General features: G+C 41.8%; 1 long non-coding RNA gene across 1 annotated transcript; it reads left to right on the top strand.

The window, feature by feature from the left end:
• Positions 1–24,504, top strand: LOC138300821 (uncharacterized). Its single transcript, XR_011205018.1, has 3 exons — positions 1–159; positions 15,483–15,545; positions 24,265–24,504. It is a non-coding gene; the product is annotated as an uncharacterized lncRNA (long non-coding RNA).
• The last annotated feature ends 3,184 nt before the right edge of the window (positions 24,505–27,688 follow it).

A 27,688-nucleotide genomic window follows, 5' to 3' on the forward strand; every position in this document is an offset into this window, starting at 1 on the left:
TTATAAGAGGAGCACCTTGATGCTGTTCTGACAACTTGGAGAAAAATCCCTGTTCTGTAACTTGTTACCTGGTGAACTGTCCGCTCGACGACACCATGTCATTCGCAAAGGGCTGCAAAGGTCTGACAAAACAGGCTCAGAACTTGACGGATGAAGCAGGTAAGTTATGATTATTTATCAGTAACATAGGAAGAGTGCAGTCAGGGGCAGACTGGAAATCAAAATCAACCCCTGGAGTAGTTCAAACTAACCCCACTCTCTAGAAGGGGTGAACGAGGTGGTGCCTGGGAGCAAGAGGCATTCCTCCTAGCCTGTAACCCACTGGGAAAATGGTTGAGTACAACAATAGCTAGTCCAGACCGCTGTGCTGTGGGCCCCAGTGCAAGCAAAGGCTCCAGCTACCAGTTGGGCTGTGATTAGGAGCTGGATGGTAGAGGAGAATTTGTTACTATTGTGCAGTAAATCAGCCCAGTAGTGTCCAATTACGGTTTACGAGTCCGTTTTTTTCGAGTAAATATTCACCTGTATTCCCAATCCCAGGGGCTTTAACGCATACATTCATCACATCTGAGCTAGTGGTAAATCTATGACGGAGCCTCTGCATCCAGTGAGGGTAGGGAAGGGGGTTGTGTGCAGTTTGGGAGGGAAGGGAAGTAAAGTTCTGAGGGGGGGGAGTAAATAATTGAGCAAGCTCATGCAATTGTTCCAGCCGTAAATGCATTCACTGTTACACTGTTACACACAGTTGTTTTTTATATATCCATTTTATAGATTTAGGCCTTGACATATCAGAAAGTTTTCTTAGACATGGAAGACAGCTCTTATTTGTGTGGCTAGGTGTTGCCTTGTTCCCTTGATTTGTATTCATTTTTATTTTGCATTTTTTTGGTATGAAAAAGTGTTAGGGGCCCAGGAGCAATATTTGGTATCAATTGTGCATGGGCAAAGCGGTCTATGACACAGAGGGCCATATTTACAAGAAAGTGGTGCCTCACTAGTGATGCGCCACTTTTCTTGCGGCCCCATTGCGTCCCATAACACCACCATTGTAGCACCATATTTACAATTTGGTGCACCATGGTGGATGTTAGGGGCAATAGCATCTTTTTTTTTATGCTATTGTAACGCTACACTGAGTTAGTGTAAAAAAAATGGCGCTAAACCAGTATAGTGTTAAGAGGCCCATTGAAATCAATGGGAGCCTCATTTTAACACCTGCTTTCAGTAGGCATTAAAAATTACGCTAGAAATGGCACAATGAAATATTGTAGATTCCATTGCGCCAATTTAAGCTACCCTCTAACAAGGTAACGCCCACTTTGCATTCATCATGCATATATTATGCATGAGGTGGCACAAGGGGTTTACCAGGTGGCGCAAACCTAGTTTGCGCCACCTTGTAACTATGGTGCTATGGTAGTGGCCTGTTAGCGTCACATTTGTGGCAAACATTTTGCAACAAATGTGGCGCTAAGGGCCGCAAGGGCCTTGTAAATCTGGCCTAGAGTTTCTTTCCATAAATATAATTAATGACCAGGCCTAAGATCATATCTTCGGGCTCAGTTTAGAGTTTGGCAGACAGGGTACTCCATTGCAAACACAAAAGAGTGCCCTGGCCACCAAATTCTCAGACTGCCCTCCTCAGTTAGAGAACGATGGAGCATAAGGTTTCTATCAACTGAGCCCTTGTATACCCAGTCAATGGAAAACTTTTTCTGACAGCCCAATGAAGTAGGGGCTGTCAGAGGACGGACATTGTTCTATTTAGGGTGAACAGCCCTCAGCACCAAAAAAAACCTGAGGGATAGTAAAAAAGAGAACTGACCAAAACACGGCCTGTACGTTTTCTCCTGGGGTAAGGAGGTCGTTAGTTTTTGTTTTTTTCTGAATCAAATTTCCCGCTTTGGAAGTGTATTCCTACAAAATGAAAACAAGTTTAAAGCTTGGTGAATGGCTATTAAATCCAGTGGCAGCCATCCACCAAGCTTTTTTGTATTGAAAGGAACCACTGTGATGGCAATTCATTTCAATGTACAAAGATAAACTCCTGGGCCAACGGTCATCTCGAAATCAGTTGACCGGCAGTATTGCAGTGCTAATATCCTCTGCCACCCTGATAGGCGGAGTGTCATATTACAAAATGTAAGTAAAGCTCTTTGCTGCAAAGAGAATGGTGCTTATAAGTTTTGTATGAAACTTTTGTAATGCCTTCATCATATTGTGCATTTGCTAAACTTCACAATATACAAAACATTTCACTATTTCAATATGGAGATATTTAATATCCTTTTTACCAATGTGAGAGAGTTTTGAGTAAAATGATCTTGCTGACTTATATTTTCTTCTTGAAATAGTCTCTTGCTGAGAGTTCTAAAGACTGTTTTGTGCAAAGAATCATCAAAGAAAAGTCACTCAAGATACCAGAAAGACCAAAATCATGAGCGCTACACATAGAATTTCTCTCTTAAAAGGGTTCGGGGCTGGTAGGTTTTTCACCATGCACACAGGTCTAAGATTTCTCTTACACTTGTATATTTTAATCTTTAGATTAGAGTGGGGGTTGCTACACAGTACTATGAGAATTGTACCTACTTCTTGAACGTTCGTTTTGAATTAGGCTTTAAATTAGTATGGTATCCTCTCAATAAGGAATTGGGGCAACTATTAGGATACCATTGGCAATTATGTTTTTTTAATAGATGGGTTGGTCATTTTCACTTTAGGTCAGGCTATCTAACTCTCACAGTACAATAACAGAGTAACCATGGCACCGACATCTTGTGCATACATCAATCCTTAATTATGATAAAAAACACTCAGGTGAGCCCTTTTATATCTACTCTTAGAGACCAAGAAAGCACCAATACTCAGACTAGGGTGAAGACATTTGGTCCCACTATGCAAAGCGTTTAATTATGAAGCAAGAAATTGTAATTTGACAAAGCAAAGGGCTGGACAAAAAATTTGGGAGCTGAACCAATGGCCCTGTCAAGATTCAGGATGCAGGGTGGCACACTACAAGCACTCCCCTTCGGCATGACTCCTCTAGGAGCCCTGTTTGTGTACACATGGTGCCCACAATCCTGGCGCATTAATTATTTTCAAAAATATCCTATCGTAGATCTTGTGTTGAGGAAATTCATAGAGCTCTCAATGGGATCTAGAGCATGGCAGCTCTGCCTGAAGCCTGTTGATTCGTATCTTTACCACCATAAACATAGGGCCTAGAGAGGCAGATCATAGGACTGCAGACTCTCATGCAAAAACACAGTAGCAATAAAGAAAAAGACTAAACAAACGAGTAAAGAAATTGCCAAAAAACATAAAACTGTTAAAATGGAGATTCATGTCATAGATTAAATGTGTGCTGGCTGACAGAGGCATAAAACACTTAGGGCCACATGTACAAAGATCCGGTTTTGCGACTCACAAACTGCGAGTTGCAAAACCGGATGTACAACAGTGTCAATGACACTGTCTGTGATTAGCAATGGGGTCGCAAATGAACTACCTCATGAATATTCATGAGGTAGGTGGCAATTTGTGACCCCATTGGGAATGGTGGCACTCACCGGGATCGTGGCCTGCTGGTGTCAGCAGACCACCATGTCTGTGACAGCATTTAAATAAAGCAGTATTTTATTTTTAAATGCAGCCCGTTTTCCTTAAAGGAAAATGGAATGCGTTTAGAAAAAAAAAATGAAAACGTTTCTTTTCATTTTTTTTAGAGCAGGCAGTGGTCTGTGGGACCACTGCCTGCTCTGAAAAAATGTTTCCGCATGCATTCACAAAGGGGAAAAGGTCTCATGGAGACCCCTTCCCTTTTGCAAATGGGTTAGCACCAGTTTGAAATTGGTGCTAACTGTGATTGTTTTGCGACTGCATTCGCGGTCACAAAACAATCGTACATACCATTTAGATTCTGTATTAGGAAGTGACGCCCTTGACACGCCCCTTCCTAATACCAAATCGCAAAACCCAAACTGCGATTTGGTAACAAGTTACCGAATCGCAGTTTGGGCTTCATAGATCCCAAAAAGCATTTTTCTAGTCGCACTTGAAAAATGCTTCGTACATCTGTCCCTTAGGGCCACCTACACAAAGCCCTTTTCAAACTTATGTTTACCAGCAAAAGCAACTCAATTAACGCCTGTTAGGATTACTGGCAGGCATGGATAGTACTACGACTGTTGATCTCTCCACAATGAATATGGAGAAATCTGCAGTATTAGACTGTATATCAAAGGTCGAAAATAGGTGCATTAAGGCACAGTTTGCTTTGTGGGTTTGTGAACGACCACTAACTCCTGAGATTTGGGCAAGTGCAAACTCCAATGCAATCACACCCTGAGACTGGTCAGAGTTAGACTCCAAAAAAAGACTAAAGTAGCTCTTTTTGCAGGATGAGGTAGGAGGGGAACTGATTATCTCCAAACTTGGAAATGATGTAGGGGCATGGCTTTCTATGCAAGGTAAAATTATTTTCCTGTGAAGATGTATAATTCTACATTGTGGAAATGAGAGACCTGGTCACATGTCACATGACATTTCCAGTAGTATGCCTGGAAACCTGTGCCTGTTGCAGCTTTCCAGGCATACTGTTGGGAATATTTGTGAAGTCACAAAAGTAGTAAATCTGCATTCATAAAAGTACTCGTAGAACAGAGGGTGGGTACCAATGGTGCAGTGGTTGCAACACACAGGGGCCCAGAGGTGGGAGAGGGCTCAGATACAACAGCCCTTTGAGCCCTTAGATGGCTACTGCTCCCATATGCCATGAAAGTATGTGTGTGGGGTTGTGTGCAGCACCCCCAAAACACCCGTGCTGGAGTTATGAAGGTGAGTTAAAGAACATTTAAAATTTTGTTCTCATCTTGGCTCATTTGCTGTGCATTCAAAGACAGAGGTCAAATGACAGTCTAGTCTTCTACCAAATGTCTGCTGATTCTTTTAACATTGAGAATGGTGTTTGCTTTTTTTTTGTTTTACTGCATAGTGTGAGGATTTTGTAAAGTGAACTACCTGACAATTTGCTGATGTGAAAGGAAAGGCTGCAGGATATAATTTTCATCTAACACACAACAAAATGTAAATACTTATAAATGAACTGTACAAATACTTCAGTTTGGAATGCACAAATGAAGTGTTTTTTCTAATTCTGAAGTGTAACAGAAACAGGTTTGAATAGGATCAAGCCAAATATGGACATTACTTGGTGATGTGCAAATTACAAATGTTCGCACATTACCGGTCGTGTGTTGTATAGTTCTATCAGTAAATTATATGTCAGTGCAAATTTAGTGATCATTTCAGTTGAAAATGTCCTGTCTATAAATGTCAGCAGCTATCACACAATGTGTTAGTAATGTATTTGTGACAGTGTGCTTCTAAATGCAACACCAGCCACTTACAGCGCTCTAACAACTTTCCTGGGAAATGGGCTGGGTCATTTGACACTTGTTTGTTGTGTGATGATTAGATTTTTTCTGATTCCTTATGAGTTCAATGATGTAATATTGAATGCAACAACCCTAGTCCGGCAATTGTTCTAGCACCACAGCCTCCTAGGCACACATGAGCTCTTACAGCACTGGGAGCTTGCTGTTAGCTGTGTTCCATTCCCTCAGCTGCAGAAGTAAGACTCTGAGCAGCAGAATCCTTTGAAGCACCCACTGAGCACTAAATGGTTGAGAAGTGCAAAAGCTCACTTTTGTAAATGCAGAGTGCGCCTCTTGGCTCTGGCTGCCTTCTGCAAACAGCGGTAAAAAAAGAAGCAATGCTCATGCTCTCGGTGGCGTTTGAAGACAAGACAGTCGCAATAATCACTGTGTTCAGACTGACAGGTGAAGGGCAGATGGTGGTGGTTAGTAAAAGGACAACGTGGTATTTAGTACAAAGTGCTGGCGCTAGGAAACTGAGTTACTTAAGCATTGTCTGTTTCATTTCATGCTAAAAAAATGCACAGGTGAATTTAAAATGTTTTAAGTTGCTAATGCACAATTCTTCCTTATTAAGATCCATGGAAACCAGACAGAATCTCAGAAAACAAGGGGCCAGATTTACGAGGCCCTTGTGCTTCCTTGCGCAACACTAGCATCATTGTTTATGCTAATGTGGCATTACGGAGGCCATTTCCCCATGCCATATTGAAACCCATAGTGTCACAAATTACCTGCACCAGGTAAAATGTATGCAAGGGGGGTATTCCCATGCAGGGGGCCTCAAAAAATGGTGCAGTGGAATCTACAAGATTTTACTGCAACATGTTTCCATTATTTTTAATGCCTGCTCAGGGCAAGCATTAAAGAGACAGGGCCAAAGTAACCCATGGGCCTCTTTAGTGCTTCGCATTATTAATTAATCCAGCAAAACACCACAAAAATGTCATGAATAATGACACTATTGTAGAGACTAGCACCATGGTGCGCCATATTGTAAAAACAGTGCAACCGTGGTGTCATTGGGGGGGGGCAGCAAAAGAAAGGTGGCGCATCGGGACCGATGTGCCAGTTTCTTGTAGATCTGGCCCAAGATGTTGTTCCCAGAGCGAGATACTGAGAGAGAGGGGGAATGCAAGCAACTGTTTCATCTTAGTACATCCGATTATGATTATAGGTATTTATGAAAAGTGATCATTTTTAAACATGGACTTGAACCTTATGTAGGTAAAGTTTTTCTCTTATTCAGTAATAAAAAATCGGAAGCACAATAAAATTAAATAGTTGCCTAGAAACACACAATTTGGTCAAGGGAGGCACTGGAATTGATCCCACATTTTCTGGTTCCACACTGTGTAATTCAGCCACTACATTGATATCCCTTTCTCATCCCTCTTAGATATCAACGTTTAATGCTTTGTCTTGTATCCTTGATGCATGAGGTTAGAGTGTGGTGAACAGGCAGAAGCCGAATGAAAGCTCATCTCATTTTGGTCCGAGGGCTCAAGATGAGCTCGAGCTGGACCTTAGCTTGGCATCTGGCTCTCAATATCAGTGGCTTACTCACCTCTATACTTTTCTTTGGGTATTCTGGGCCTGAAATAATCTTAGATGCTACTCCCAGTGTGATGCTTGTTTTGTATGTAAGGATGTCTTAGCTTGCACTACTGCTGACTGTCTTGCACTTGTGCTATGTGTGAGGGGAACTTACACTATAGCCAGTTGTTGCATACCGTGTGTGTGTGTTTACACAAAGGATTGAACCACTGCTCCAGAGGCAGTACGTATTCTATGCATGCAGGGAAAGCTTGCATTGTTTTTGGCCAAATGACAATGGCCCTCATTATGACATTGGCGGTAAATGCCGCCTACCGCCATGGCGATGGCCTCCAAAAGATTGTCGCCATGGCTACCTACTGTCTGCCATATTATGACTGTAGCCGGAATTCCGCTAGAAGGCTGGCAGAATTCCGGCTATGATTATGGCAGCGGACGGCGGTAATGTGGCATTGCTGCCAGCAGTAGTGCCACGCCAGTAGAACGCCACCGATCGTATCATGACACATGATATGGCCTGGCGGTGTTACACTGGTGGACCCTGCTCCTGGTAGCAGCGCCTCATCCCGTCTCCTGTCGGAAGACCCCCTGCAAGCAGGTAAGTTGGGTGCTCCAACAGGGGAGGTGGGCGGAGGGCTTTGTGTGTGTGATTGTTTTTGTGTGCATGCATGCAGGTGTGAGGGGTGTGGAATGAGTGTGTGCATGAATGGGTATGAGTGTGCGTGTATGTTGTGTGGTGTGAATTCGTGTGTGCTAGTATATATGTCAGTGTATGTTGTGTGTGTGTGTGAATGTATGCATGAGTGGGTGAATGTGTGTATGCTTGTGTATGTCTTTGCATGTAGGTGTGTGTATATCAGGGGGTCGGGAGGGGTAGGAGGAGGGTGGAGGAGGACTCTGGGAGGGGGGTTTGGGAGACCCCTATCAGTGTCAGGAATGAATTCCCTGGCACTGATAGTGTCTATCGCCTTAGTTTTTGTGGCGGTAAGATTGCCAAGAAAACCATGGCAGTAGGTCGGGTCATAATCCTGAGGGTGAGACTGTGATGGATGCCTGGCTGGAGACCGAAGTCTCCAGCCCGGCGGCTGTTACCACCCTGGCAGACGGAGTGGTATATTGGCGGTTTGGCTTGAGCCAAAATGTCATATTTTGGGGAAAGGTACCGCCAGCCTGTTGGCAGTACCTTTCTCCATAACAACGCGGTCCGCCAAGGTCATAATGAGGGCCTATGTGTTCAATGGGTGTGAGAGAAGCATGTACTCCTGCCCGGTGTTGTACCTGTTTTTTGTGTGGAAATATTTCTGTGCGTGTGAGTCAAGCTTGTATTCACACACCTCAGTGCTGTTTCTGAAACTTAACATCTGCAATGCTGCTTATATGTTGTGTCTAAGAGAGGCATTATGTAGTCCAGCCTAGTGCCACACTGGTTCCTTCCCTTTAAATCAAGCTTGCACTGACACTGCATTACTGCACTTGTTCCGTGTCCCTGAACGAAGTTTGCACTGGCCTTCAAGGGCCAACTTTGTTTCATGTCTTTGAATGAAGCTTGCACTGGCCTTGCAGTATCACATTTGTTTCTCCCCTTTTTTCTCTCCTTTTCATTGCTCCTCTTTTCTCTCCCTTTTTCTCTCCTTTTCTCGAAGCACTTCCATTCTCCGCATTCCTTCTCTCTGAGCACAACCTACTCTGACACATCCATGTTTGCCTTATGCTCTATCATTGTATTTCTGAAAATTGACCACAACTCACTTACTGTATCACAACCTCACTTCCTCTCAAAGTCATACCTATGATAACAATACCTAATCTAGTTTTACTAATCGATTAATCCCACCAAGCATGTGCATGAGCTCATATACCCACCCCACACTAATGATCACAACATTTCTTAATTAATTTAGTTCACCATAAAGAAACTGGAATGATTGTATGGAATGGTTTGCTTGAGCACACGAGATTGATCCCAATAACACTGCACTAACCACTAACAGTGGATTCCGGGGCAGCGAACGCCCAACCTAAAGCATTTCAATGCTTCATCAGGGGTAGTAAGCACTATTACAATTACATTTGTTTTGTCTTTTTGAGGGAAACTTCCACTGACTGGCCCTACTATATCATACTTAAGGCCTGACTTTGAAAGAAGATTGTGATGGTCTTGACCAGTGCCATATGTCTTATGCATGTGAGCCAAGGATCCACTGCTCTCCTGCACTCTTTCTAGCTCAGTGTGTTTTTGGCCCACCAAACGGCTAATTCAGCGGTCTCACCAACTTTATGCTTTCTCAAACATAATAAAAATGAGGATGGAGTAAGCCCATTTCAGTTACTTATCAGACAGAGTGTCATTGACAGATTGGTTCAGCCCTTCACAACAGCATACATATAATTGAGCATTGTATCACCCCTCTCCAACCATTGGCTTTGTTGTCAATGTTTGGCAAAGTCTGGTAGACAACAGTTCATAAATAGGATGTTAGGTAGTCTGAGTAACAGTAATTTTGCCTGTGTACTCTGTGCTACTCTCCATCCAGGGGTGTCCAACCTCAGGAGATATTCCCTTTAAATCAACCCAACCTTTAACTGCATACAGTTGCTAACTGAGTAATGAGAGTACCAGCAGCTTTGCTGGCAATTCTACTGGGCGGCAATTATCTTATGCTCAATGCCAGGCATCATTGCTGCAAGCTTCAAAACCATGCAACCGTCTTTATCACGTTTTACTGTTCCAGGATGGCAGACCAGTGAGAAGCTTTACATTTACATTTTTGGCCCTCCACATTTAGTTGGCATTTTTTTCTTGTTTTCTTTCTTTCGTTATTTTACCATATGATTGCGCTACAACCAGAACCACAACTTGTTTTTTATAAGGCAAGCAGGCTTTTTTGTTGATGATAAGACTCTTCCCGCAAAGGTCCACTAATATCAGACTCATATTGTTTGCAGTGCTGATTCAAGTGCTGATTGAAGTGTGGCTGATGGGAGATTGGATTATCTATGTGAACATTAAGAGTTAAGTGTAGCTTACTTCAACAGTTTTCAGTTGCACTAGTGGACCAGTGCACTAGATGTTCAGGCAGTGCCTCTTATGCTACCATGTGTCCCAACTACGCCCCTACCTACTGAGTAGATTACCTGTGTGTGCTTGTGTGAGTGCATGATAGCCACTATACTGTGTGATTACATTGTGGGGAAGGGGGTCTGTTTGTATGTAGGATTAACACTATCTTTTGTGAGTGGAGGGTAAGTGGTCCACAGGTTTAAATTGTTCCTGTGTGACTACAGAGGCATATGCCTGTGTGAGCACAGCATGAGGGGCGCACCTATGTAAGGGCAGCAGTGTGAAGATAAGTCCCTGCATGTTATGTCTTTGTGTCCGTGCACTTTGCAAGGACCATGGCTTTGACTTGCAGCAAAGCAGTACAGGTAGTGGTAATACAATAGTTTGCTTATGAGAATAGTAGTGAGTTTTGATATGGCAGATGCAGACTACGTTGTACGAGGTTGCGGCATCAATGGGGAGCTGACAGAATTAAACGTCACCCTAGTGAGGGGCCCAGTTATATTGCTTGCACTAATGCCCATGGCATCCTAGCTATGCCTCCATAGTAGGGTGAAGATTTACAGATTTTTTGTGAATCTTTACTAGGGAGCCTGGTACTTTGAGCCATAAAATGAGGAGGTGTGGAATAATTTAAGATTTTTTGAGGAGGTAGACTTTTGAAAATGGTTCTGACTTTTAAGGTCAAATTGATTAAGTTATTGTTGATGGCAAATCTTGGTCTAGTTCCATAATCTTAAAGGCTTCTCTTTAAGTATTCTCACTTCTCCCTCAACAGAAAGACTGTATTGTGCAGCTTTGCTAAAATAGTAAATTTGATAGTGTTGAACTCCGCAGTTAGCCATCACCTGGGGATTAAATCTAAAGCTAGGTGAGTTTATAAAATGGATAAACAATTCTGATTAACCTTTAATGACCTTTATGTCTAGATGGGCTTAACATGTTACATTGATATAGGTTGTGTACTCTCATTTCTGATCTTGTGATTGTGTGTTCAAGTTCTCATAAATTTCCTTATCAACATCGTCAACCTCCCCTTTTCTATTAATAAAAGGTGAAGACTTAATGAACTTTGTTTAAGAGGTCATTTGTGGTGGTAGTATCACAGAGCGTAGCCACAAGGTAGTATTCTTAAATTAGTACTGAGAAAAAGTAAGTGAGAATTCAATGAAGGAGTGGGACACACTGCAATACCTACAGCTTCAAAATACCAATACAGTTCAAAATTGTACAAATTAAAAAGAGTAAAAAAAACAACACTGGAAAATTATTCTACAGAAAAACACAAAATCACAAGAAAAGCGAGATCAAGTGTAAAAGACAAACAGTTAATTAAAACAAAAACAACAGTAAAACTAGGAAAGTTGCTAAAAAAAAACAAGCATTGACAAAAGGAATAGCTTTGGTCTTGGTACTTGGTGCAATTTTTCTAAATTATGGCCCTCATTTCGACATCGGCGGTCTTTGATGCCACTGTGCTGAAGACCGCCAGTGCAGGCAGTTTTCTGCGTGGCGTATTATGACTGGTGTCAGCCCTCCGTCCTTTTTCAGACGGAGAGCCGCCAGCAGCCATACTGGCGGTCGGCGGGGAGGTGGAGGCTGCTTCACCTCCACCGCCCCGTCATCAGAACACCGCCCACCGAATCACATTCACTGATTTAGTGTGGCGGTGTTCTGGTGACAGGAAGCTGGCGGCGGAGCAGCCCCCATGGATCCTGTCCCCTCCCGGTGGATAAACGGACAAGGTAAGTTGATCTCCGTTAGGGAGGGGGGGTGGGTGCTGTGTGTTGTATGCGTGCATGGGGTGTGCGTGTGAGTATGTAGAGGAGGTGTGTGAGTGCGTGTATGCATGCAGGGTGGGTGTTGTGTGTATGGGAAATGTGTGCGGGTCGGTCTGTGTGCATGTCTGTTTGTATGTGTGCGGGTATGTGTTGTTGTATTGTATGTGTGCGTGTAGGGGTGTGTGCCTGTGCATGTTGGGGGTGGGGGTGGGGAAGGGGTGTGTGTCTATGCATGTTGGGGGTAGGGGTGGGGCGGGGGTCCTGCCACCTTTGGGGGTGACAGGGTGGTGGACCTGTGGGGGAAGGACTCAGGGTTGGGGAGAGGGGTGAGGGAGACCCCTATCAGTGGCAGGGAAGGAATTCCCTGGCACTGATAGTGCCTACCGCCATGGATTTTGTGGCGGTTCCAAACCACCCAAAATCCATAGAGGTATGCAGGGTCCTGATACCGCCGGCGGTCTGATGACGGACGCTGGGCTGGAGACAATGTCTCCAGCCCAGCGGTCAGGGTGGAGAAGTGGCGGATGACCATGGCGGTAACCGCCTTGGTCATAATTCCATTTTTTTTCCCGTCGGCCTGTTGGCAGTTTTACCTCCACTTCTCCCCCGTCCACCAGGGTCATAATGAGGGCCTATGTTTTTATTATAAGCATGTGCCACAAAAAGAGAAAGAAAACAATATAAATGATGCTATGACTAAATGTGAAGGCTACGTGGTTTAAATACATTTTTTAAATTCAAATAAAAAGTTAGCATTACATATACTAGTAATAGAATGGTGTGTGTGCTTCATACCAGGCAGGTGTACTTATAATTATAACAGGTGTACTTATACTTATGGAAATTCTTTTGAGTTTTACTACACAGAACTATGATTCCTGCTGGGACAAAGAAAACAAGCTATCAGCTTAGAAATACTATAGCATATAGACATAGGATAAACACATGAAAGTGTAAAAAAAAGTAAAGTATGGGCCTTCTCCCACAGTGCAGGAGATCCCGAGGCTGAAGTGGGGTGACCCTTTGCCCCAAGTGTGTGCTGTAGTGGGCATAAACAGAATGTGAATGAAAGTTAAAAAGGAAATAAATGACGCTGGTTGACCCAAAGAACATACATGTATACAGGCATGTCATTTATTTCCTTGTGTTTTTGGAATATTTGAGGCAGTTAAGAATCTGAAGCTGTCTAATGGAAAGGCCTAAAAGCCCAATGGCAAAGAATTGAACCAAAAGCAAGAAAGTAAAAGGGGCACAGAAAAGAGGCAAAAAAGAAAATAAAACAGCAATGGTGGCTAATGAAATGTAAATGTACATGAAAGAGCAAAGAAAAGCTGGTAAAAAGGAGAGGGCCAAATAAACCAAAAAAGGAAGCCAAGCAAAAAGGGCTACAATCTATAAAAATAAAATTGTATGTGATCAAAAGAGGAGTTTGTACAAAGAGAAAATAAGGTAGAGCAAGGGAGCAAATGAAAAGATACTTAAACAAGAAGCAAATAGGACAAACAAAAACAATACAGCAAAGAGGAGCATGTAAAACAAAAATAAATAATAAAGAAAGCAAGACCAAGATAATTATATCAGCAAACAAAGCAAATCAGGCACACAAGAGCAAAAAGGATTTTATGAAGCAGCCAAGCAGAAATAAAGCAAACTGCAACAGAAGCAAACTGTGGCAAATACAGTTAATAACAGAAGCATGTTAATATCATATTCCTCATAATTGTAATTTCCACCAGAGGACTCTTTGCCAGAGGATGCACCTAGTATTTCATTCAAGTATTTAACAAAAGGTTAATGAATGGTTAATGAAAGGTTAAGGAGAATTAATGGATAAGATTGTGATCAAGAGAAGAGAAGATCTAGGAAACTTTTCAAAGATAAACTGATAGTTTCTGAGAAGGGTGTGAGAATTTTCATCATCATCTGCAATGCTAGACAGCACTAAAAAAGTTAACTCCACTTATCTATTCAACGGTTCAACTGCTTCTGGACACCATCACATGTTTTTGTTTTGTTTTAAAATAAAGTTAGAGACCCTGAGAACAAGTCTGGTGTATTTTGTATGGATATATTTATATTATCAATCAAAATTAGCTACTAATAAATCAGGAACATTTTCAAATGAAAACATTTATAATTATAACATGTATATAATTTATAACTTGTTAATTTTCAAATGAAAACGTTTATATTATTTTAAGATTCATTTTATTCCAATATTTGTTAAAGTAGGAATTAAGATACTTGGGCTTGGTCTTCCAAATCTGTTCTTAAAAGCTGGTTGCATAACTACAAGTGGCTTGGTTTCTTTTTTGAGCAGCTACTTTTTTGCATTATGTACCTTGATGCTGAGAACAGAATGCATGAGGTACTGTTGTTGAGAAAGGCAGTCTCAACACTGGTCTTTCTCAGAGAGTTTCAGAGAGTTGTGCAGCTTTTCAAAATATGTACATGCCATGTTCTCTCAGATCTAAGTGGAAGACTCAGGGCCTGATTATGAGTCTGGTGGTCTCAAGACCGCCAGACTTGCGGTGGTGGTCGGACCGTGGTGGCGGTCCGACCACCACATTACGGCCATGGCGGTCCAACCGCCAGGGGACTGCCATATCCGCCAGGATCTCTGATCCCAACAGAATGACAGCAGTCTTGGTTGTGATCAGCTTGGGCCGTACTGAGTTCAGCACCACCCTGCTGATTACAACTTTGTTCTCCATCTGCATTTTCGCAGCAGTCTGACCGCTCCCATTGGGCTGATGGGCGGGAACTCTGGTTACCGCCTGTCAGCCCAGTAGGAAAATTGTAATGCGGCCGGTGGGGAGACCACCAGCACTGTGGCGGTCTCCTTTTTGGGAGTTTTGCAGTCTGATTTTTCCGATCGCCAAACTCGAAATGACCCCCTCAGTGTTTTAAAATAATTTATATTTACTAATAGGAACACATAGAATTAAACTATTAAAGCACTAACATGTCACAATGTTGGCTAGACAATCTTGTTCTAATTAATTGGTCCTCAAATGTCTGGTGGCACCCTTTGCTCCCATATCGGGGTTAGACAGATTCTTCAGGAGCTCTAGGAAATGGCAAGATGATGGGCTAAAGCTTTCTTAGAACCTTTGAAAGGGTCCCAGAATATCAACACCATTTTGTCATTATATTTGTCAAAGGTGCTTTTAAAGGTTACGCCAAACATAACTTCAGTATCTGAAATTATTAACAGGTTAATGTGAAAAATAAAAGGTAAAAGCAACATCAAGTTCACTGAAGATATCTTAGATTATATATATCCTCTGTCCCCTATTTCTGGTCTCCTCACAAATATATTCTAATTTCAGGTATAAGATGGTAGGCACAAAAAAAGTAACATAGACCATATATATTGAATTTATCTGTCAAGATACTGCTGACCCCTTGTACAAGACATCTATTATTGTGATAAATTTAAAGGCAACACTTGATATCAGTCTTTGTCTACATTTCTTGGGGAAAACCCCCAAGTCTCACTATTGTGTTCTGTTCAAAATGTTTAATATTTTTCATAATAGCCTGTGTAAAAATACACCTATGTCATTTTTAATGTAATCTAATCACGACAATGTTTGAAGATACCTTTAATGACTTTATTTTTCTTCTTGCCTTTTGTTTTAGTGGCTCAAGGTGAGCAAGTTGCAAAGGATTGTATGGAACAAGGGAAGGCAGCAGGACAGGAAGGTATGATAATTTTCCATTGCTTGAACAATTTCAACCCAGGAATGATTCACCCAAATGCAAACCGTGGTTTCACCCAATATAGAATGCCATTATGACCCATTTTAAATGTGCAATCTTAAAACCCTAACTGAAAATATAATTTCAAACTGTCAAAAACTGTTTTTCTCAAATATTGTCAATAAAAATGCCATTTTGAAACAATATTGAATCAATCACCATAATTTTTTATGAACAATTGTATCTTCATAATGCTATACTTTCAGAAAAATATATTATCCAAAACTCTACTTCAGAAGAAAACTCTCTTTAATAAACTTTATTTGAAAAGAGTATACTTTCCAAAAACCTTTACTTAAAATGTATCCCAATTCCTAAATTTGACAATCCTAAATTCCCAAATCTCAATATATATAGGTTTACAACCATACATAAAAACCTTTTGTTAACTACTTCCTAAGCTTCAAACATTCTGGATTCCAAAACAGCCAACTCTAAAAAGTCCCAAAATGCTGCCATTCAAAAATTCTATCTGTCAAATAATACTTTTATAGATCTTCGCGTTTAAAAATAACACCTCCCAAAAAAGTTATATTTGCAAAATTCCTACATTTCAAAGATTGTAGCTTAAAAATATATAACTTTGAAATATCATGACATACAAAAGTCCCATGCTCAAAATCTCTTATTATAAGAAGTTCTTAATTCAAAAGTCTTCAATCTGAAAGATCAGAATGTGCAAAAATCCTTCCAAAAAACTTTGCTTCCAAAAATCCTCCCTTCTAACAGTTTAAATTCTAAAAACTTTTGATTCAATCTTGACTCTTAATAAAGAGTGTTTTCTCAAAGACAAGTTAGATCCTGCTATTATAACCGCATCCTAAAGAGCATGTATATATCTTAGATTTTAAATCCTCACTTTTGTTAGATTTTGTCCCTAACAATGTTTATGTCCTCATTCCCCTTGCTTGTTGCACCTATGCTTGGCCCAGGAAAGATGCAAAATAACTGAAGTGGGAAAATAGAAAAGCGTTTTCACATGTGAGCGATTGAATCATTGTCAGTGAGTAAAAATGAAATATGATCCACAAATTCCATTTATATAAAGTCTTCGAGCTAAACCAAATTTCTCATTGTATACTCAGACCCTTAAAGATTATTGGAGTTTGATTACCAAATCGGACTTAGTTCCTCGTAAGTAAGGGCATTGGGAAATACACCTAGGGCCTGATTTAGATCTTGGCAAACGTGACTGATATCTCTGTGTTGTATTACGATCCCCATAGGCTTTGAAGGGAATTGTGATACAGGGGACTAGTTATCAATCACGTTTGTGACAGAGCATTCCCCTCTGCCGAGATCTAAATCAGGCCCCTATTTGGACACCAGAAACAAGAAAACAAACCATCAACTAATTTAACGTTACAGACGAAGCCTTTAATAGGGGAATGGGAACCTGAGAATAAAAATAAAAAACATAAAATTCAACAAAGTAAAAGATAGAGGGAATCAAAGGTTGTGAGAGTAAAAGGCCTTGAAGGGCATAAAGGTAGGGTTTGAAGAAGTGAATGACTAAAACAGGATGTCCCTATGCAAAATCACACTTCTCGGACGAACCCAAATTCCCTCCTTGTTCACAACACTAAGAGACTCATGACTTCGCTTAAGCAAACATTGGCATTTTTTAAAGGTTTTATTACATTTTTAGATTATTTTCACAATGGATGAGACATTTACATATGGGCATGATTAAGAAATATTGAGAAAAATTTGAACTATTGCCACAATCACGTATAACAAGTGCATAAGCAGTTGTCTTAGTTCAAATTATTACGCAGTTACAGCACCAACCATGGATGTATGATACCACATTCTGATATCCGTTATCACGCAGAAATATTTGCATTGATTTGTATTCAGACCCACACTCATACACATGTAGAGCAATGTATATCACATTCCACTTATTTAGGTGGAACAGATAATTGCATGTATTTATAGGCATGACAGCGCAGGAAGGAGCAATACACATCTGAGGTTTCATTATAAAAGATCAAGTCTTTGATCAGGGCCACAGTCAGTGGGAACGGGCCTCTACTGCAGCAAATGGTCATCCTTTGCTTGGCTAACAAAAGTGCTAAAGTTGTGTACTATCTAATGTGGGTTAGATCATCCTTGCCATACACCAACAGTTAAACCAGTGAGGAAGGTTCCATTCTTTTTGTAATCACTTCATTCCAAAAAAGCTGTCACCTAGGGCCACATGTATGAAATAGGCCTCTCCATGTGAGCACCTAATGCATGTCTGATGGCCCTCAGCCCTGCTGAATGTATGATAGAAGCACTGAATGTATTTGAAATGAAGCAGTCTATGCTTACTATTCATAGAAACGTCCTTTGTTTGCATACTCCAAAAGGCTCACTGATCATCAGCTTTGGTTCCTAGGTCCTTCTTCCAGAACCTTCTGGCACCTCTGGGTTTAGTTTCTGTGGTAGAGCGCACATCTACAAAGATTTAGGATGTTAGATGTGGAGGGATTGAGGTTCTAATCATTATTGCTAGCGTTTGATGGAGAGGGCTTCTGCTGGGAGGGACGGAAACGGAATTAACATGCACAGAGTGTCAAACAATCTTTAGGATAGGAGGATTTCCAACAGTCCCCAGTTGATTGCATTCATACAAAATTGTTCAATCATTTCAAGTTGTTCCCCTAAGAAGAGGCTGCACAGGCATGATGTCCTCAAGCTACTAAGTTGTTGTTTTACCTTTGTTTCTGAGATGGGGGAATCCAAGGATTGTATGGTATTGACACAAGGGGGGAGTAAAGCCATGTCATACACCAGATAAACATATCACCAACTACATAATAAATGTGGTCCTGCAAATGGAAATAGCAACTGGGGTAACCACTTAACATAAAGAAACTGCTGCTTTATCTGCTATGTAGCATGGTAAGTTTTGGGAATCAATTATACATGAACTATGTCTTATAATTATCCAAGTGAAGTTCAAAGTCTGTGGTTAAAAATCCAACAGCACAACGGCACAATTTGCTTCATTTCATCAAAGACCTGAGGTTGGTGAAAAAGGCACACAATCGAACCGTAGGGAATTGGTGAGCAGGTACAAGAACCTGGGGAGGACAGCATCTTCATAAGTGCAATTGTCCAGCAAGAGAAAGGAGAGGAGGTAATTTTAACCATTTCTCCACTAATTCAGACAGCTTATTGAATTTAGTGAGTGCTAAACCATAGTTCTTTTTATACATACATGTATCATGGTTGTCAATATCCAGCAGAATTGGACAAAGAGGACAGGATTTTCTGTTGAATGGAGAGGGAATTCTATCACACAGGGTGTATGGTAGAAATATTATTGATTTCCCTTGTTTATCCTGAGTGTGAAATACTACAAATTGAAGATATCATATAGAATGGGTAACAGGTTAAGTCCAGGAAAATACAACAGAATGTCATCTGCATAAGGGAGAGCACGCTAGGTCAGCTGCAAAGCATGTACCTCTTTGTGATAGTGACTCCACTGACAACGCATACTGTAATGACAAGAGAGGACAGTCCTGATGGGTGTCCTGTGTTTTGACAAATGGTTTACCTAGGGTCCCATTGATTATGATGCTAGAGCTGGGATTTTTGTAAAATAGGGAATCCCTTGACAAGGAATGCATCCCTCAGTCTCATCCTTCTAAGCAGCATGTAAGTTGTTCCTCTCCAGCAAACGAAATGCATTATCCATGTTTAAGAACTCTGTAACAGTGTTGACTTCAGCATAAAGCAGGTCTGCTGGTGCTAAAAAGGTCCACAATTGCATTCCATTGTTCAGCCAGGTTAAAAAATAGATTAATTGAGTAAGGCTAGTTCTAGCATTTATGGAGGAATTGGTTGATGATTATTTTGGTGAGAATCATGGTGTCAGTATTTATTAGTGATAGGTAATGTATTGCAAACATATAGATTTCAGTTTATCTGACATTAGAAGCTTAATTATCAATGCTTCCTAAAGGGTGGTATGACGTTCTCTTAGGCGGTGCACTTCTTCAAATATTTCCAGCAATTGTTGGTCATAATATCAATATAAGCTTAATAAAATTCTGCTTTGAGCCTATCCTCCTCAGGAGTCATCATACAAACATTCCGCTAAACCCAACTTTAAACACTTCTATTGTGATTGGTTGCATGAGTATCTTCTTATCCAGTTTCTCTTGCCGCAGACTTGTAGTTCTGTCCAAATACAATCCAGTCTCTGACAGTGGAGGTGACAATAGGTTAAATTCATATAACAGTCTGGAAAGCTGAATAGGATGCCAAGGGTGTCATGCAACCATTATACCTTGGCATTATTAATGGCTCTGATGCCATTTGCAGCCCACATATGGTGTAAGACACTTCACAGGGCCCTGACAAGGTCTTTTTCCAGAAGCTTGTCTTCTTCATTTGTAGTCTCTATAAATTCACTGAGTGGAACATGCAGTTAGTTGAGTACAGTACTGTCCTTCATCACTGCTTGTTAAATTGGATAGCCCTTAACTTGCCTAAAAGTTACTTGTAGGTGGTGTACAGAAAATACACAGAGGCCCTGGAAATCAAATTCTGCATGTGGACTGTAGCATTTATAATGCCATCCACATGGTTGGCTTGTAAACAATGGCTTCAGGGTTACCATGTGTAGCCTGCCAATAGACGCTAAATAACCTACTGTCAAATCTGTAAAAAACAAAAAAATAAACATCTGGCAGGAAACCCTGCTTTCAATAATAATGTCACCCCTAAGTACAATTTGTCACCCAAAAAGGTAGGGTTACTAATAATTAAATGTAGAACATGTGTAAAATGAAGGCATGTTCCTCCAGTGACTAGACCTCAAAATCTAGTTTCACTGGCAGAGCTATAGCTGGCTCCTAGAAAATTTCAACATAATCATTATAAATTTTAATATGTAACGTTTGGCAGAAAACAAACATAATAGTCACTCAAACTCTATCTTTCATAGTTCTTAAAAGTGCAATTCATTAGTGACATTAGATTTGCAATAAATATTTAGGAAATGTAACTTTTAGAAAGTTACCTTTTCCCTGGTTGAAGCTCCTGGAGGCTAATTTGCATTAGCCTTCCAGCTTCTGCCCATTTAGTGCCTTACCTTAATGAGGTGAAAACTCCTCCAGAGCAGAATGATGACACAGGTCTGGTGGCAGGATAGACTAAGTATGGCGCATTTGATCCTTAGCCCATGAAGGACAGTTTAAATGGATCCAGGAGTTAATTAAATTGAAAATGGCAGAGGTGTGCCATTCATAGTTTATTTCAACGAGAAGCCTGAAGAAGGGAAACTCTTCTCCCCAAAGACCCACACTAGCCAGGCTTGTTCCAAGCCCGGTAGGATGGATCTACACCCTGAACTGGTTTGGAGTTGTGTGTAGAAGGGGCTGTTCATTTTTCTGACTACATCTCTGGGTGGACACAAGAGGTCTGCATAAGAAAAAAAGGGTTTCCCCATCTTGAATTTTATGAGTGAGGGGCACTGTGTTTTTTTTTTAAGTAGGGCAAATGGAACATGCTGAAAATGTGGGTAGGAAACGTTTTCATCATTGGTTTAGGGAGTGTCCAGGAGTCATTCCCACCTATGCCAAGTGCCAACCATAAATGTGGCAGTTCCAAGGAACCCTCCTCAAAAGAGCATAAGAGGACTACACCTGCTGTCTGTGACCAGATAGCAGGCCTGAAGGACTGGACCTGCTCCCTCTTATACCCAGGGCAAATAAGTGGACTCCAGGTGTCGGTTGGCTATGCCTCATGTGTAGCTACAGACAAAATATGAGCTGTAAGAGGCCTTTTTCCTGTAGTGACCAATTGACCAGTACTAAATCGACCAGGACTGTACCTTGCTGGCGGCCTCTGCTGGTTTGAATCCTTGTCTCTTAGTGCAGTTTCTGCAGTTCTGGGAGTCTTATAAGTGAACCAGAGGAGTTGTTCCATGATCCATGAAACATGTGACATAGAAAATGTTTGGACTTTCAAGGCTTCCAGAGGCATCGAGGGGGCCTTGCTGCAAAAGGGCCTGATTTTGAAACACCTTCCTTCAATTCAGCTTCAGTTTTGTCCTGCTGGAGGATTTCAAGCTTCATAAAGAAGAGATAGTGAGAAGGTACAATCATTGACTGGACAAACCTGCTTGGTATAATTGACCTGAGCTCCATCACGGTCAGCCTGAGAGGTCCAGTCTTGGCGCTAAGGGGCAAATATACAAGCCCCATGCACCGCCAGAGCATCACTTTTTGTGACTTTCCAGTGGCGCATACAGCAGACCTATACCTACATGGCCACACAAACCCACTTTGCGTGGTTTTTCATGGCATCATATATATGGTGTAAGGCAATGCAAGTTCAAGCCGCTGCATTAGATAGTCATACTATGGGCGTTCTCAGATTTGCAAGAATCTGTAAAACTAGGAACGCATCAAAACTGTGTGCCTCCATAGGGCAGGTGTAGTGAGGAGAAATATTTTTATTTTAATTCATTGTTTCCTCTTCCTATGTGTGCTGCATCTGGCAGCACACACAGAAAGAGGAAAATGTCTCTCTGGCTTGTTTTTGTGCAGGAAGGCACACCTTCCTGCACAAAAATATCCCGCCAACTCTGGAGTCACTCTTGCACCATGGTACAACAGTGCCTGTGCAGGGGGAAAGGACAGAAGTGCACTGAATCTGGTAAATATTTTGCATTTCTTCCCTTTCGCATTCTGCCCTATGCCAGTTACATGTAAATATGCCCCTTAGTGCTCTTTGTAAATACATAATAAATTCCCCTTATAGGAGTTATCTCCTTTTGATCTCATTCATTACATTTTACACTACTTTTCTAACTCGGTTTGAGACTTAGGGCCAGATGTAGCAAAGGGTTTTACCCATTCTGTGTCTATGGGAAAATTCATTTGTACATATGGCCTTTAATCATTTCCCTATACTTTACACATTGCCCTGAGTTACACCTGTGTACTGTGTGTCATAAATACAGGGGGGCTTAGATAAATTTAGTGATTTGGTCCACCCCAAATAATAATCGTCTTTCCTGCACCTGCGATCTGGGTCTGCCACTTTTTTACATGTCTAGATGCTGCAGCCACATGGCCACCTCTCTGGCAAAAGTGTTGAAAGAGGTGAAGAAACAACACCCTCAAAATCTACTGATCTACGGATCATTGCCCTTTCTGTTAGTGGAGATGCATGTGTTCCCTAAAGGTAGGCTATGTTAAACCTGTATCTGTCTAAATGTTCCCTGATCTTCTTAACTTTAGTTAAGTCTACAGGGGCTTTGCAGTACTTGGCTAGGGACGGTCAAAGGAAATCATCAAGAACTGTATGCGGTGTGTGGGAAAGGGACCACTGAATAGCGCTTGACTCACTGTCAGGCACTGGAAGAGCCTGCTCACAGATCTGACATACCCCATGGCCTCCCGGACAACATTCTTTGATAAGGATGTACTTGACTACTCTTCATCAGGGGGTTTGCTGGATTGCAGCATTTGTGGTTTTAAGTGCAAGTTAATAGGCTTTCTGACACCATTTCCTCCCAAAGCATGCCCATGAGGGTCCTAACTATTTGGATTGCTACATTTGAGTAAAATAAACAGATGAACTCCTTTCAACAGATCTTGCCATCCCTGCGCCTGATTCTTCAGCAAACATGTCTCCCTTGACAGTATGGCTCATCCAATACATAGGTGGCCATTCTGTGTGAGATTATCAGCACAGTTGTTTTAGTATCCTCATATATTAGTTTGCTCAGACTGCCATCAATACGATTGATGGTCTAGCTCTTGCCAAATCTGCAAGTAGAGGGAAATTATTCCAGAGCTACTGAGGCCAGTCTGCAACCCCCACTTTGGACTCATACCAAGCCCCTTAAGATTTATGTGGTACTTTGATACACCTAAGTAAAACTATTGCTATTAAGTTAACTGTAGGGAACTTAGAGAGAAGCGGACAGGGGCTGGAGGCAGCATTCACTTATGACAACTCTGGGAATTTGACTGGTGCACCTACCATCATGGCCAAGGGAGCCAAGTACTAAAGTTTTTTGCCATTGGTGTATTGAAATGATGGGTGATGTAAAGTCCAATAGGCAGCTCATGATGGAGTAAGGTCAGAGGATGTCTTAGGACAGGTCAGAAGAGTACTTTGGCAAGAAGACTTCTATTAAAGCAAGGGAGATCCTACAGTACGTGAGGAGGGTCTTCCCAAAAAAAACCTCACTATTTGGATCGGGCACTGAGAAAATGTATTTCCTTGCTGTGAACTTCCTGGACACAAATACAATCAATTCCCTATGGGTGCAGACATTGAGGCATTCTGTCAGTGTGTGAGACAAGGACATGGAGTCATTCTAGTGTCAGAATCAGTTAAACTGACAGAAGGAATGTGGTAGTAAATACCAGACACACTTTACCAAACAAAACATAGCCCAGCAAGACAGGTGTATCTTAAAACCTTCAGAATATAGCAATAGTGGAAGTAAGTCATTGCATGTCTACACTTAAAATACTTTGTGATGTTACTAGACTTATTTTTCACATGGACCTATTAACGCCACTATGACCCCTATCGGTGCTTTATAATTCCCAACAATTAAATACATAAAAAAAATAAAGGTGCTTTCATGGGCTAAGGTTATCTTTGTGTTAACCTGCTTCTTTTTTTTCCCTTCCAGCCATCGACAAAGGGTGCAAGGCTGCTAAGGAGTCAGGCGAGCATGTGGCAGGGCAAGTGAAAGACCAGTTTGCTGGAATGAAGAAAAAGTGAAAAACCCTAAATATATAATGAAGGCTACTGATATAAGGCTGCACTTTGAAGGAGGCGACCACCTGTCGTGAACTCACAGCATGTTGAAGTTCACCGGTACATGATCATAACATTGATTACTTGATAACATTAAACTACTTTTCCTATATACTTGTCCAGTTTTGCTTATTTCTAGCTCTCAGTACATGGATGGTGATCCATACTGGCAGTGACGAGTTCACATTAGAGGAATGAATATCAGCAACAGTGCAACAACTTGTGACAGGTACAAAACACCGTAGACATCGGCATCATGCATACAGGTATATTCGCCATCCATGAGCAGGAGAGACACTAGAAGCACAGCCCTCTGGCAGTTTATCGGCTCTGTAGGTAGCTCTGGGAGTTGTTCACTCACTGGAGGCCTGCAGATCAGCAAGGTGCTTGGCTGCAGAGTCAATGCAGGAGCTATTCGATGGCATGGACAACTTGGGGCAATTGGTCATGGAGTTTGGCTTTGGATTGTGAAAGGTGACAATGGACTCTACCTGCTAGTAGAGAGAATGTAAAGGACTCTGGCCCCCGATGGGAGGAAAGAAAATACAGACAGTCTCATAGGCTGTCACGGCCAGCAAGGGAATTCTAAGTGTTAGTAGACTGTCCAAAACAGAGGCGCCAACTCAAGCAGTGTCACTGTGCATCACACGGTATTAGCACTATTTACTTGGTAAAGACTGGAGTATGTTTTCTTGGAGAAACAAAACAACAGAAACCCACGAGGTGGGGAAAAGTTGAACGTGTGTGTGGGTGGAGGGATAAAGGAAACTAATTTTAAAAATAGGTGGAGAAGATTTCTTGGTGAGGTCTATCCCCACCCTCAAATAAAACAAGGTGACAGTGAGTTAGAAGGAAGAGCTGGATAGTGAAAAGAATGGGAGGGAAAAACTGTGAAATGTCACCCATTGTAAGTACCTGGGATGGGAAGTTGTGTGAAGATTAAATGCTGACAGATTTGAGCTCCACAAATGAGTCTAGGGTGTTGACTTTATCAACCTAGAGTGGTAAACATGGCACCCTTTACATTTGCAATTGGTGCACATACAGGTATTTGCAGAGGGATTACAATTTACCTTGCCCCTCAATTAGGATTTTTACGCTTTCTGCTCTTGTTGCTTCCTTCATGATCCGTGTGAGAATACACTTCAAGGGCACAAAAGGATAAGCAAGGAACAGTTGCTATTACTCCTGACTAGTACTAATATACATTGATGTATTAGGAACTCTGAGAACCAGTCTCCCATGCCTCGTAAATGTGTTCTGCGAACCAGCAGCAAAGTCTTGAGATCCAGTAGAGAAGGGATGAGTTTTTATGAGGGCAGGCAGGATAGACTACGAATCTGCAAGGGAAGGCATTTTCAGGGCTGTTTGAGAGGAGCTGAGCAGAACAGGGACTGAGAAGCAGATAATGACTGCAGACAAGTAGATTTGGTGGACTTTAGTATTTTCTGGTGGCCAAGGTTTGTCTACTGTAGGTGAGCTGATGGCCTCTAAGAGTTTATGAGGGTGTGCAGAAGGTCAATAAGAACTGTCACCGGACAGCAGATGGTGTCTATGTGCTGGCTTTGGGCATCGGAAGACTGTCTGATGGTCTGTGGTGGTCACTTCAGTGTCTGTAAGGGCTGTCTGAAGAACTGCTTCAGATGTTTGAGAAGCTCTGGGCACTAAGAGAGTGGCTCATATTGTTAGCTGTCAGTGTTGGTGGACCAGCTAATTGTGTCTGGTGGTCTCCAAGCCACAGATAACTGTGTCTTAGGATGAAAGCTAGCTGCAGAGAGCCAGCTGATAGCCTGTGAGCACTGACTAGAGATTTCATGTGTTTTCTGAGAGCCAATTATAGTCTATAACGATTAATGAGAGAAAATTGAGGGTGGAAGACAGTCACTTTATGGTATCATGGGGACTTGCTGAGAATATCTGATGATACCTTGAGTCTTTCCTGGGTCTAACTGAGGGCTGGTTAAGGTATTGTGAATTTCAAATCTGACTGTGAGGTCTGTGAGATAGCATGTTGAAGGCCAATTTGGGTGCCAGAAGGCCAGGTTGGGACCTATAAGGGCTCCCTCAGGGTATCTTAGGTGTATGACAGGTACCTGGGGGATCTGTGCAGACTGTCTGAAGCTCTAACGGTTATCTATGTGCTGAATGAGTGACTGTGAAGGGGAGCTGAGTGTCTGTGATGTCGAGGAATCTGTGAGTTAGTAAAAGGATTTTGATGGCTGGTCGATGAATATTCTAACATCTGACTTAGAATAGTCTTAGTGAAAGCGAAGGTCATCTGAAGACTTGATGATGCCCGGTAATGGCCACTAACAGGAGATTGAGGAACTCTGATAATAGGCAGACTGAATTTATGGGCTAGTTGAGGGTGTCTGACTTCTGGTGGGTATTTGAAAGCACGCTGATGATTTATTCAATCTCTCAGAAGGCCAACTAGGGAATATTTTACTCAGCTATGGGTAACAGAGGTGGGCAGTGAACTGGGTGGAGGTTTTATTGGAGTTGGATAAGGACAGTGAGGTCCATTCAAGTGCATAGTACTAGCTAAGTGATGGCCTTTGAGGACTGACTAGCAGTCTGCAATTGCCACTTGAGGATGCCTGACAGCTGGCTGAGGATTTAGAACAGCTTCTGTATACCACTTAAGGGTATCTAAAGAGATGCCTGATGTCTATGAATGGCCAGAGGGTGTGTGAATGTACCCTGAAGGTTATGGGGCTTCAGAAGGCCAGATAGGGTATTTTACGGCCAACCTACAGTATTTTAGGGTGTGTATAGAGCTTCTGCTCTGAGAGTCCTCAAAATGGCCTAAGGGCAAGCTACTGTGGGAGCTACAAGAAAGTCCTTGGGGCCTGTAGGATGAAAGGATCTGATACTGGCAGAGAATTTGAGAGGGTCATCCAATGGCCTCTTTTTTTGCCTGGTGGCTAGCTCAGGGTCCCTGAGGATGTTTAAAGCCTATCTGAATGTTTCTTCTTAGCTGCCAAGATTTCAGAATTGTTCCATGGCTTCAGTGTACATACAAGTGACATTCTACTGCCAAAGGTGTGACACTTCGAGTGACTCTTTCGCTCAAGTAAACCTAAGCAGTGAAGTCCATGTAAAGAGATAAATATCATAAATTACTAACTTTTGAGCTATAAAAAGCTCTAAAAAGGCATTGAAATTGCTTCAAAACCCCATAAAATGAAAGGTCACTACCTTACTTCCTGTTTCTAAGATGCTTGTTCTGTAAACAAATGTGACTGAGGTGCTAGACAAACCTTCCGGCAGGTACAAAGACTAGAGAGAGGATA

Source organism: Pleurodeles waltl, chromosome 6, assembly GCF_031143425.1.
Source record: "Pleurodeles waltl isolate 20211129_DDA chromosome 6, aPleWal1.hap1.20221129, whole genome shotgun sequence".
NCBI classification, from domain to species: domain Eukaryota; kingdom Metazoa; phylum Chordata; class Amphibia; order Caudata; family Salamandridae; genus Pleurodeles; species Pleurodeles waltl.